At 39.8% G+C, this 9967-nt stretch overlaps 1 long non-coding RNA gene across 1 annotated transcript; it reads right to left on the reverse strand.

The window, feature by feature from the left end:
* Positions 1 to 399: 399 nt before the first annotated feature.
* Positions 400 to 8627, reverse strand: LOC121374032. The gene is made up of 2 exons (XR_005958175.1): positions 8494 to 8627; positions 400 to 1111 (listed from the first exon to the last, which is right to left on the reverse strand). It is a non-coding gene; the product is annotated as an uncharacterized LOC121374032 (long non-coding RNA).
* Positions 8628 to 9967: the final 1340 nt, after the last annotated feature.

Consider the following 9967-nt stretch of genomic DNA (forward strand, 5'->3'; position numbering starts at 1 on the left):
GGCTAAATGGCTCGGTCAGTTCAACATCACATTATCAAGAAGTTTACTGACCATTATGAATTAACGACAAAAGTATGTAGTTCAGAACAACAGCATAAAAGTCGTTGGACCTTTTTATTGTTTGTCTTTTTGGACGGGATGAAACTTAGTTGTAGAGCGTTGTATGATGGTTCTTAGGATCGATCCCCCAAGAGCGTACCCAGGAAACATTTTGGTTAGAGACCAAAGGAAAAACTGAACATTTGACCAACTCCTGGAAAGGCCACTTCAATAAACATTTGGCATTCGTGAAAATAAAATAATTATTGTAAACAAATTATTCCAAAAGGGGCGCTCGACTATTTATTGGAGGGGGAGCAGGTCCTCATATGAGTAGAAAAGTAATTATTACATCAGATTTGTCAAATTGTTTATTGCAATCAGAGAAAAAAGACATATATTAAATTCATTTAACACAACTTTAGAACAATGTAACAGCTCTAGAAGTGCAGAGAAAGAATTTCAAGTCATACATATTGCCATTAGTGTCTATTGTACTCAAAAGAGTTTATTATTTAAATTATTGGCTCATTCAAGTAAACTGTACCCATTTTGAGGATGTTGGTCATACATGGGACTTCTCAATACTTATTTATGAATTTTTAGTTGGTGGGGTTTTTTTAGATTTGTTTGGGGGGTTTTAGATTTGTTTGGGTTTTTTTTAGAATTTTTTTTTTTTTTGGCAAATAGGCAAATAGTGTTTGTACTTATAAAGCATATACTCATTTGAGTACATTGGGCATTAAAAGGCTAACCAAACCTGCCTCTACGCATATGTGTTGTTGTTATGGTGACGGTGTTAACAAGTGACAAAAAATCGCATGTTATAAAAATTGTGTACAATACATTGTCACTTCGCTCTGAGTTAGTTTAAGCTTAACGCATGTGTGCATGGACCTTTAAAATGTCTCATGCCAGCTTTGTGATACAAAACCTCGTAACGTTGGCAGGACCGTTCGTCCAGTTTATCAACAGGCTGTGAGCTAAGAATAATTCTGGACGACTTCTTGGACACATTTTGGGGTCACCTTGCTACAGTGTACGTCACGAACTCTGGCACCTTCACAATTGTCTGGGGAAATTAAAAAGAAAAAAATACGGGTCACCATGAAATTACCCAACGTACATCAAATACGAACGAAATGTTTTCTAGTGCAAATTGCCAAGTCAAACACTTTCTAAACGAAAATATTTGCTGATGATGATGATGACAAGAATTATGGTGGAGTGATCGTAAAAACTAGCGAAACCCCACGACTGATTCTTATGACAGTATAGAAATATCGTACTTAACTACCATGTAAAATCGTAATCATGTTTCAGTTACCGTGGACTAAGATAACCTTATGACCGATTTTCTTCCTAGCTTATCAGTTAAAACTTTTCCATGTAGAAGCATTATCTGGTATGCCTTTCAAAACTAATACGAGACTGATATGATACAAGACATAGGTTACGCAAATAATTCTTTGAATCCCTCCAACATACATGTAGTATGGAATCACATATACTAAAACGCAAAAGAAACGCAGGTCCTGAAAATGCGAAAGAATTGCACTTTGTAAAGCAGTATCTTTGGTGGAATTGAACCTCAACTGTGTTAAAGGACATGGCACACACCCACACCGCAGTCCCACCTGCGTGTCAATTTCATTACCTGTGTGACGTCACGAATTCTCAAAACACGTTGTTTGCACGTGCTGGATCATCCGTATCATGAATCCAGTGCAAACACACTCATTGAAATGCTTATAAAGCCTACACACCTGGATTTAATCGCATAAATTCAATTTGAGTAGTGACAGACAACAGAATCACATTTTAAAAATGCCGCGACTGACGCAACTCCAGCGAGGGATGGCCATCGGGATGTTGCAAGCCGGACAGACCCGTACTGCTGTAGCCAGACAATTGGGATGTCATGTTTCGACAATCGCACGCCTTTCTCAACGTCACCAAATCACTGGATCTGTGAACGATCGACCACGCACCGGCCGCCCGAGGGTGACAACCGCAGCCCTAGACCGGTACATCCGGGTGACCCACCTTAGGAATCGGATGCTGCCAGCAGCTAACACCGCTCACCAGGTGCGTGGTCCACGTGGTCCAGTGTCCGCCGATACCGTCCGACGCCGTCTGAGGGCAGCAGGACTCCGTAACCGCCGTCCTTATGTGGGACCAATATTGACCCCTCGGCACCGCCAACAACGTCAACAGTGGGCGCAACAACATCAAAGATGGCGACGTGGCTAGTGGCAACAAGTTCTGTTTACTGATGAGAGCCGTTACAATCTTTCCAACGCTGTTGGCCGAATCCGAGTATGGCGACGTCGACATGAACGTTACTCCGACTGCTGCGTTCTGCAGGCCGACCGATGGGGCGGGGGTAGTGTGATGGTGTGGGGTGGGTTCTCATTCAACCACAGAACACAACTTCATGTGTTCAGACAACGCGTTAATGCCGCCGTGTACCAAAATGACGTCATCAACAATCACGTCGTTCCCTTCTTTGCCGCTCACCCACGTGTGCGCTTGCTGCAGCAAGACAATGCCAGGCCGCACACTGCCAGGGCAACACAGGCGTTGCTGGCTCAGCACAACATCCCAACGTTGCCGTGGCCAGCCTTATCTCGGACATGGCGCCTATCGAACACGTCTGGGATGAAATCGGACGTCGCCTTCAGGCTCGCGGACAACCTCAGAATATGCAGGCGCTGGAGGCAGCATTGGTCCATGAATGGAACTCACTCCCTCAGGCATTCTTTCAACGGCTTGTCAACTCAATGAGGAGACGTTGCACTGCCTGTTTGAATGCCCAGGGTGGTCACACGCGATACTGACTTTGACAATGCTACAGGTCGTCTCTTTCACATTTTTAACATGGACCCCCACCCTACTTTATGACATGAAACAATAGCCAAAAAGGAATTCAATCAAAAATTTCCAACACCAATGTGTGCCGAATTGGTGTAGCTCCAAAATAAATGTTGAAATCTTCATTTCGTTTTGTTTTTTTAATATTTTATATCCAATTTAATGAGAACCTGCGTTTCTTTTGCGTTTTAGTATATTATGTCGTCCAAATAAGCTTCAAACACGTCCTGGAAATACGATTAGGTTATCTTGATATCTTCGAATGACAAAGGTTGACTAATGTATGTGTGAGTGCGTTCGTACTTACAAAGGCAGATGTACTGAAAGTAGGGGAAGGAAAGAAAATAAATGGAGAGAGAGAGAGAGAGAGAGAGAGAGAGAGAGAGAGAGAGAGAGAGAGAGAGAGAGAGAGAGAGGGGGGGAGAAAGAAATGTTTTATTTAACGACGCACTCAACACATTTTATTTACGGTTATATGGCGTCAGACATATGGTTAAGGACCACACAGATATTGAGAGAGGAAACCCGATGTCACCACTTCATGGGCTACTCTTTTCGATTCGCAGCAAGGGATCTTTTATATGCACCATCCCACAGACAGGGTAGTACATACCACGGCCTTTGATATATCAGTCGTGGTGCACTGGCTAGAACGAGAAATAACCCAATGGGCCCACCGACGGAGAGAGAGAGGAAGAGGGGGAGGGAGATATAAAAAAAGAGAGACAGGGAGAGAGATAGGCAGAGAGATAGGAAGGGAGATAGGAAGGGAGATAGGAAGAGAGACAGGGAGAGAGATAGGCAGAGATAGGAAGGGAGATAGGAAGGGAGATAGGGAGAGAGATAGAGATAGGAAGAGAGATAGGGAGAGAGACAGGGAGAGAGATAGGCAGAGAGATAGGAAGAGAGACAGGGAGAGAGATAGGCAGAGAGATAGGAAGGGAGAGCACATTGATTAATCATCGGCTATAACGACAGAGCATCAGGCGAGTGCTTTACCACTGACTACGTGGAAGCCATAATACCAGTGATTCCGATTGACAACGAAATTTTACGGAAATTACCGAGAATGCCGACACAGGTACATGGGGTACAGAATATCATAATACGTACGTTTACTTTTTGAATCAAAATATATACCTGCATACATGTAATACCACGTATCCCTACCTCCCAGTCGGCACTTGGCCTTTATCTATAAATAATAATATTGCTTACATCAACAAATATCATAGTTATTGATATACCAGTCGTAGAACGCCCGTTGGAACCGTAAACAACTAAAATACATGTTTTGTTGTAAGTCAATATTTCGGCACATCGCACATTAGGATGCCTATCTACCTTTGAGACTCATTTTGCTTTTTAGCAAATATCATTTTAAAGTATTTTATTCTAAATTGTCCCTCAAGCTCCATAGACATTTTTGATATATTATAACATTAATACAAACAGACAGTTTTTAAAAAGAATATAATAATAGACAACAATAAAGAGAAGGAAACATAACTTAAATAACGGACATCACCAAAAATAAATTTGTGTTATAAAAATATACATAAAACGTTATATACATATATTTTTAACAAAATGGTGACACAATACAATACATTTGCCAGTTTTAGTCTCAAATTTAACGACATCCGTGTTAGTGAAGTAATAATAGTTTATCTTTAACTGGCAAATTAGAAAATTTATCTCCGCGGCTTCCGCCTTGTAAACCAGATATAATCTAATAACATAAATTCAACAGAAGACAATATAGCATACATGTATACCCTTCAGCCGTTACACATGTGCAACTATTATTGTAACAGGGCTGTCGAAATTGCGGGAGAGGGTAGGTTGGTTAGGTCAGCCATCACTTCCCTTATATTTATTAACCTGTACAAATTATATAAAGGTGAATTAAAATTGTCCAGAATGCATCTCAGAGCAATACACAATTCAGTAATGTGCCATGTAACTTCCGGCTTTCCGTAGTAGTTTAGACAAAAGATACAAATAATATTAATAATATTATATGCACCGCCTCTTGGTCAAGATAGGGTATGATGCAGAGATATCGACTGGTACAAAGGTAGGCATACCAGGCGCGTGTGCAAGAATTTTAGCAGGTGGTGGGTGCGTCTACACTGTGGAAAGCGAAGTTTATAGCGGGTCCAGACATGATCCCCTGAAAAATGTATTGAAAGCAATTTGCTTGAGCGGGGCTTGGGGGGTTCGACCCCCGAAACAATTCCTCTGCACAAGCACCTGCCTACTATAACCGGCCTAATGAATCATTAGCAAATGATATTCCATTCACCGGTCATTTTACGCACTGGTGTTCATTTGACGGACCGGTGTTCATTTGACGGACTGGTGTTCATTTTACGCACTGGTGTTCATTTGACGGACTGGTGTTCATTTTACGCACTGGTGTTCATTTGACGGACTGGTGTTCATTTGACGCACTGGTGTTTATTTGACGCACTGGTGTTCATTTGACGGACTGGTGTTCATTTTACGCACTTGTGTTCATTTTACGCACTGGTGTTCATTTGATGGACTGGTGTTCATTTTACGCACTGGTCATGAATTAATGAATCAATGAATGTTTAACGACACCTGAGCACAAATGTACACATCGGCTATTGGGTGTCAAACACGACACTGATGGTAAAACATGATGTAGTTTCACTTTCCCGCTACAAGGAACCATATCATTTGTGGATAGAAGAAGAGGAACTCGATGCCATTTTCAAGAAATAAAGAAACAAGACACTCCCTCCTCCACCACCACCACCCACCCATCCCCCCAAAAAAGGAAAGAAAGAAGAAGCCCAATAAAACAAACAACAGTAATTACACCAAAATACCAAACAAAACAAAAGAAAACAACAAGAATAACATAAAATAAAATAAACAACCAAAGACGTCTAGACTAGTAATAAACCACAGATATATGTGGACATCGCGTGGACAGCTAATCATATGTACATGAAATGACATTAAATTTAAATGTAAGGTCAGCAGGGGATGGGGGTGGGGGTGGCTAAACTCCTAAAATAAAGCACCTTTCAGGATTTCTGCTCAACTAATACAAATATTATTTTATTTGTTGGATTTTCCAATTATATGAATTTAAAACAGTGGCAAATGAAATTATTTAAAACAGTGGCAAATGAAATTATTTAAAACAGTGGCAAATGAAATTATTTAAAACAGTGGCAAATGAAATTATTTCCATGTAATTTGGGGGACAAGTAATTCAGGCTATAAAATTTACATTTTATAAGTAAAATTAATTAATATTTTTTGCTGTTATACAATTTTGAGAGTGCACCTTTAATAATTATTTTATATGTATTAATTGTTTCTTAGTTTTCCCTGACAACTCTGCTGTTTTCCAGTTATGGGCGGCACGTAGTCCAGTGGTAAAGTGCTCGCCTGATGTGCGGTCAGTCTAGATCTAGGATTGATCCCTGTCGTGGGCCTATTGGGCCACAATCTAATTAAAATTAGCTCCACTATTACATGTGGATCTAACACCAGCCAGTTGGAGCTCATGTCCACCAATCAAAACCTTACTTGCAGAATCCTGCCAGTGATTTAAAAATAATTTGAAAACATTCCGAATTATCCTGAGGGTATACGATATGTTTCATGTGAATTACGAATGCCTTATATAGACCAGTAGAACTAATTTTAATCGGATTGCTAACAACACTGCGTAGTCCCCAATGTCCAGGTAACATTTCGTCTGTAAATAATAATTTAAATATTGATGAATCACACTTCGCCTTTTATAACGTTATTTGGGAGCATACAAATTCTAAAAACATCGGGCGAGTCTATTTTAGTGGCCAGCAGTACAGCGAACCATACCAATACGTACGGGGTAGGATATCAGTCTTCAATTTTACATTAACAATTATTTATTTATTTATGAAAAAAAAAACCTAACTAAATCAGTCTTCAGTTTTACATTACAAATTATTTATTTTATAAAATAAAAAATGTTTTAAGGCATTCGTAATTCACACGAAACATGTCGTATACTCTCAGGATAATTCGGAATGTTTTCAAATTATTTTTAAATCACTGGCAGGATTCTGCAAGTAAGGTTTTGATTGGTGGACATGAGCTCCAACTGGCTGGTGTTAGATCCATATGTAATAGTGGAGCTAATTTTAATTAGATTGATTGGGCCATTTCTCGTTCCAGTCAGTGCTCCACAAATGGTATACCAAAAGTCGTGATATATGCTATCTTAACTTCTGTTAATGGAAAAAAGTAGCTCTTGTAGTAGCGACAGCGGGTTTCCTTTCTCATCTGTATGTGATCCTTAACCATATGTCCGACGCCACTGGCCCGTACGCAGGCGGGGGGGGGGGGGGTTGCGAGGGGTGAGTACGCACACCCCATAGCCTGCCGAGGTCTATCCGTGGATGTGTAAAACAAATAAAAATAGTCCGACGACGTGACAAATTTACTTCCCAGAATGCAGGAAAATGCATTTCCTGCATTCTAGATTTTAAAAATTTCGGGGGACATGCCCCCGGACCCCCTTAGCAACTCCGGCCCTTTGGGCCGTCGATTACGCACATCCACCTCCCAACCCCACCCCCACCCCACCCCCCATATAAATTTCTGCGTACGGGCCTGAGCCATGAGTGCGTCGGAAACGAAATATTTATTTCTGTCTTTACTGTATTCCTTCCTTCGCTCCATTTTGTACCTGTAAGTTCCTTTGTGAGTTTCTAACATATTTATCTATTTGTAATATTTTAGGTGCTTTAACATAACTGAACATAACCAGAGCAGGCTAATACCTTTAAGATACAAAAAACCAGAAAAGAAATCAGTTTTAAAATTATGTTTGAATTTGTGCGTTTGTGTGTGTGTGTTTGTGTGTGTGTGTGTGTGTGTGTGTTGTGTGTGTGTGTGTGTGTGTTGTGTGTGTATGTATGTGTGTGTGCGTGCGTGCGTGCGTGCGTGCGTGCGTGCGTGTGTGTGTGAAACCACAACCCGCTGATTAGACAGATTGGAATTTTCAGATGAGTAAACTTACATGTAAGTACATGTAGATGTACTAGTCAAGTGTCATTAAAATTGATGAAAGTCGCTGTCGCCTCCAGCCTGATTGGAGTGCATGTACAACATTGAAATATGACTTCCCAGTTTTAAGTTAACATATGCCTCATACTGTACATTTTAAGACGAGAGAAAAAAAAACCTTCCGTTTCAAGTGACTCGTTAAAATGATGTCGTACCAGCTAGTGCACCACGACTGTTATATCAAAGGCCGTGGTAAGTGCTATCCTGTTTGTAGGATGGTGCATATAGATGATCCCTTGCGACTAATGGAAAAAATGTAGCGGGTTTCCATTCTAAGACCATATGTCAAAATTACCAAATGTTTGACATCCAATAGCCGATGATTGATATATTAATGTGCTCGAGGCGGTTTGATCCTGCGACGCAAGCACCACAAGCGAGCACTCAACCGACTGAGCTAAATCCCGCCCGCAACGGTTATGAAGACGAGATCAAATATATTTTTAAAGGATATTTCCCCGTTTTAAGGTTACTGACTTGTTTTTCTCTGTTGTATCTTTCTTCAAATGTGTTGCGGGTTTGTAGATTCACCAAACTGTGAGTCCATGTCCACAGGTTCAAACTAGGGTCTGCCACTTTATAGCCAGTTCTCAAATATCGTGGTGTGCATTATCATATCTGTGGGAAAGAGCATGTAAAATACACCTATAGAAATATCAAAAGCGGTGCAATATAACTGTTGTTTTGTTTAACGACACCACTAGAGCACATTGATCACACACACACACACATACACACACACACACACACACACACACACACACACACACACACACACATACATACATACATACATATATATATAAATAGAGGTTATTACCAGAGTGTTTTTCGGTATCGTCAATATCATATAGGCCTATTAGGAAAAAAAATTGTATTATGCGAGCCTCTGGCGAGCATAATACATTATTTTTATTTCTAATATATGATATTGACGATACCGAAATACACGAGGGTAATAATCTCTTTATCATATAAGCTCAGGCTTAATACAACGTGTTTTTGTAAACTGTACACGCAACTTTAATTCCAGTCCGCCATTACTAGATATTCAAATGATATAAGAATATAAGACTCCATCATATGCGGTCATGTGGGATAGAAAAAGTACACCCGAGGTGGTGAAAATTTCGACCTATGATGGGAGTCTTTTTCTCTCATTCATTCCGTAAATAAACCATTAATTTACACGAACAGACAAAGATGGCTGAACAATTAACCTTTTCATTTGACCATTTTATCATAAATAAACTGCACTATCGTATTTACCGTGTTTATTTTATGTGTTAAATAAGATTTAACATTTAACACTACAAATTAACAAGATAGCTTTTAAAATGAAGGTTTTCATAACAAAATATTAATTTAAAACTGTGGCTAATGACCTCACGTCACCGCCTCACATTAATATGACGTCATATATTACCACCGACGTCATGTTAAATGTATGCGCGTGATATCCCATGTAAGATAGAAATTTCTCTCATCCTCAGGTATATGGAACAGAGCTATCCCATAAAAGAAAGCCATGTAAGAAATTTCTATCTTACATGGGATATCACGCGCTTGCGTTTAACATGACGTCGGTGGTAATATATGACGTCATATTAATGTGAGGCGGTGATGTGAGGTCATTAGACACAGTTTTAAATTAATATTTTGTTATGAAAACCTTCATTTTAAAAGCTATCTGGTTAATTTGTAGTGTTAAATATTATTTAATACATGAAACAAACACGGTAAATACGATAGTGCAGTTTTTCTATGATAAAATGGTCAAATAAAAAGGCTAGTTGTTCAGCCATCTTTGTCTGTTCGTGTAAAATAATGGTTTATTTACGGAATGAATGAGAGAAAAAGACTCCATCATATGTGGTCATGTGGGATAGAAAAAGTACACCCTCGGTGGTTAAAATGTTCACCACCTCGAGTGTACTTTTTCTATCCCACA

The sequence above is a fragment of the Gigantopelta aegis genome, chromosome 6 (assembly GCF_016097555.1).
Source record: "Gigantopelta aegis isolate Gae_Host chromosome 6, Gae_host_genome, whole genome shotgun sequence".
Classification (NCBI taxonomy): Eukaryota; Metazoa; Mollusca; class Gastropoda; order Neomphalida; family Peltospiridae; genus Gigantopelta; species Gigantopelta aegis.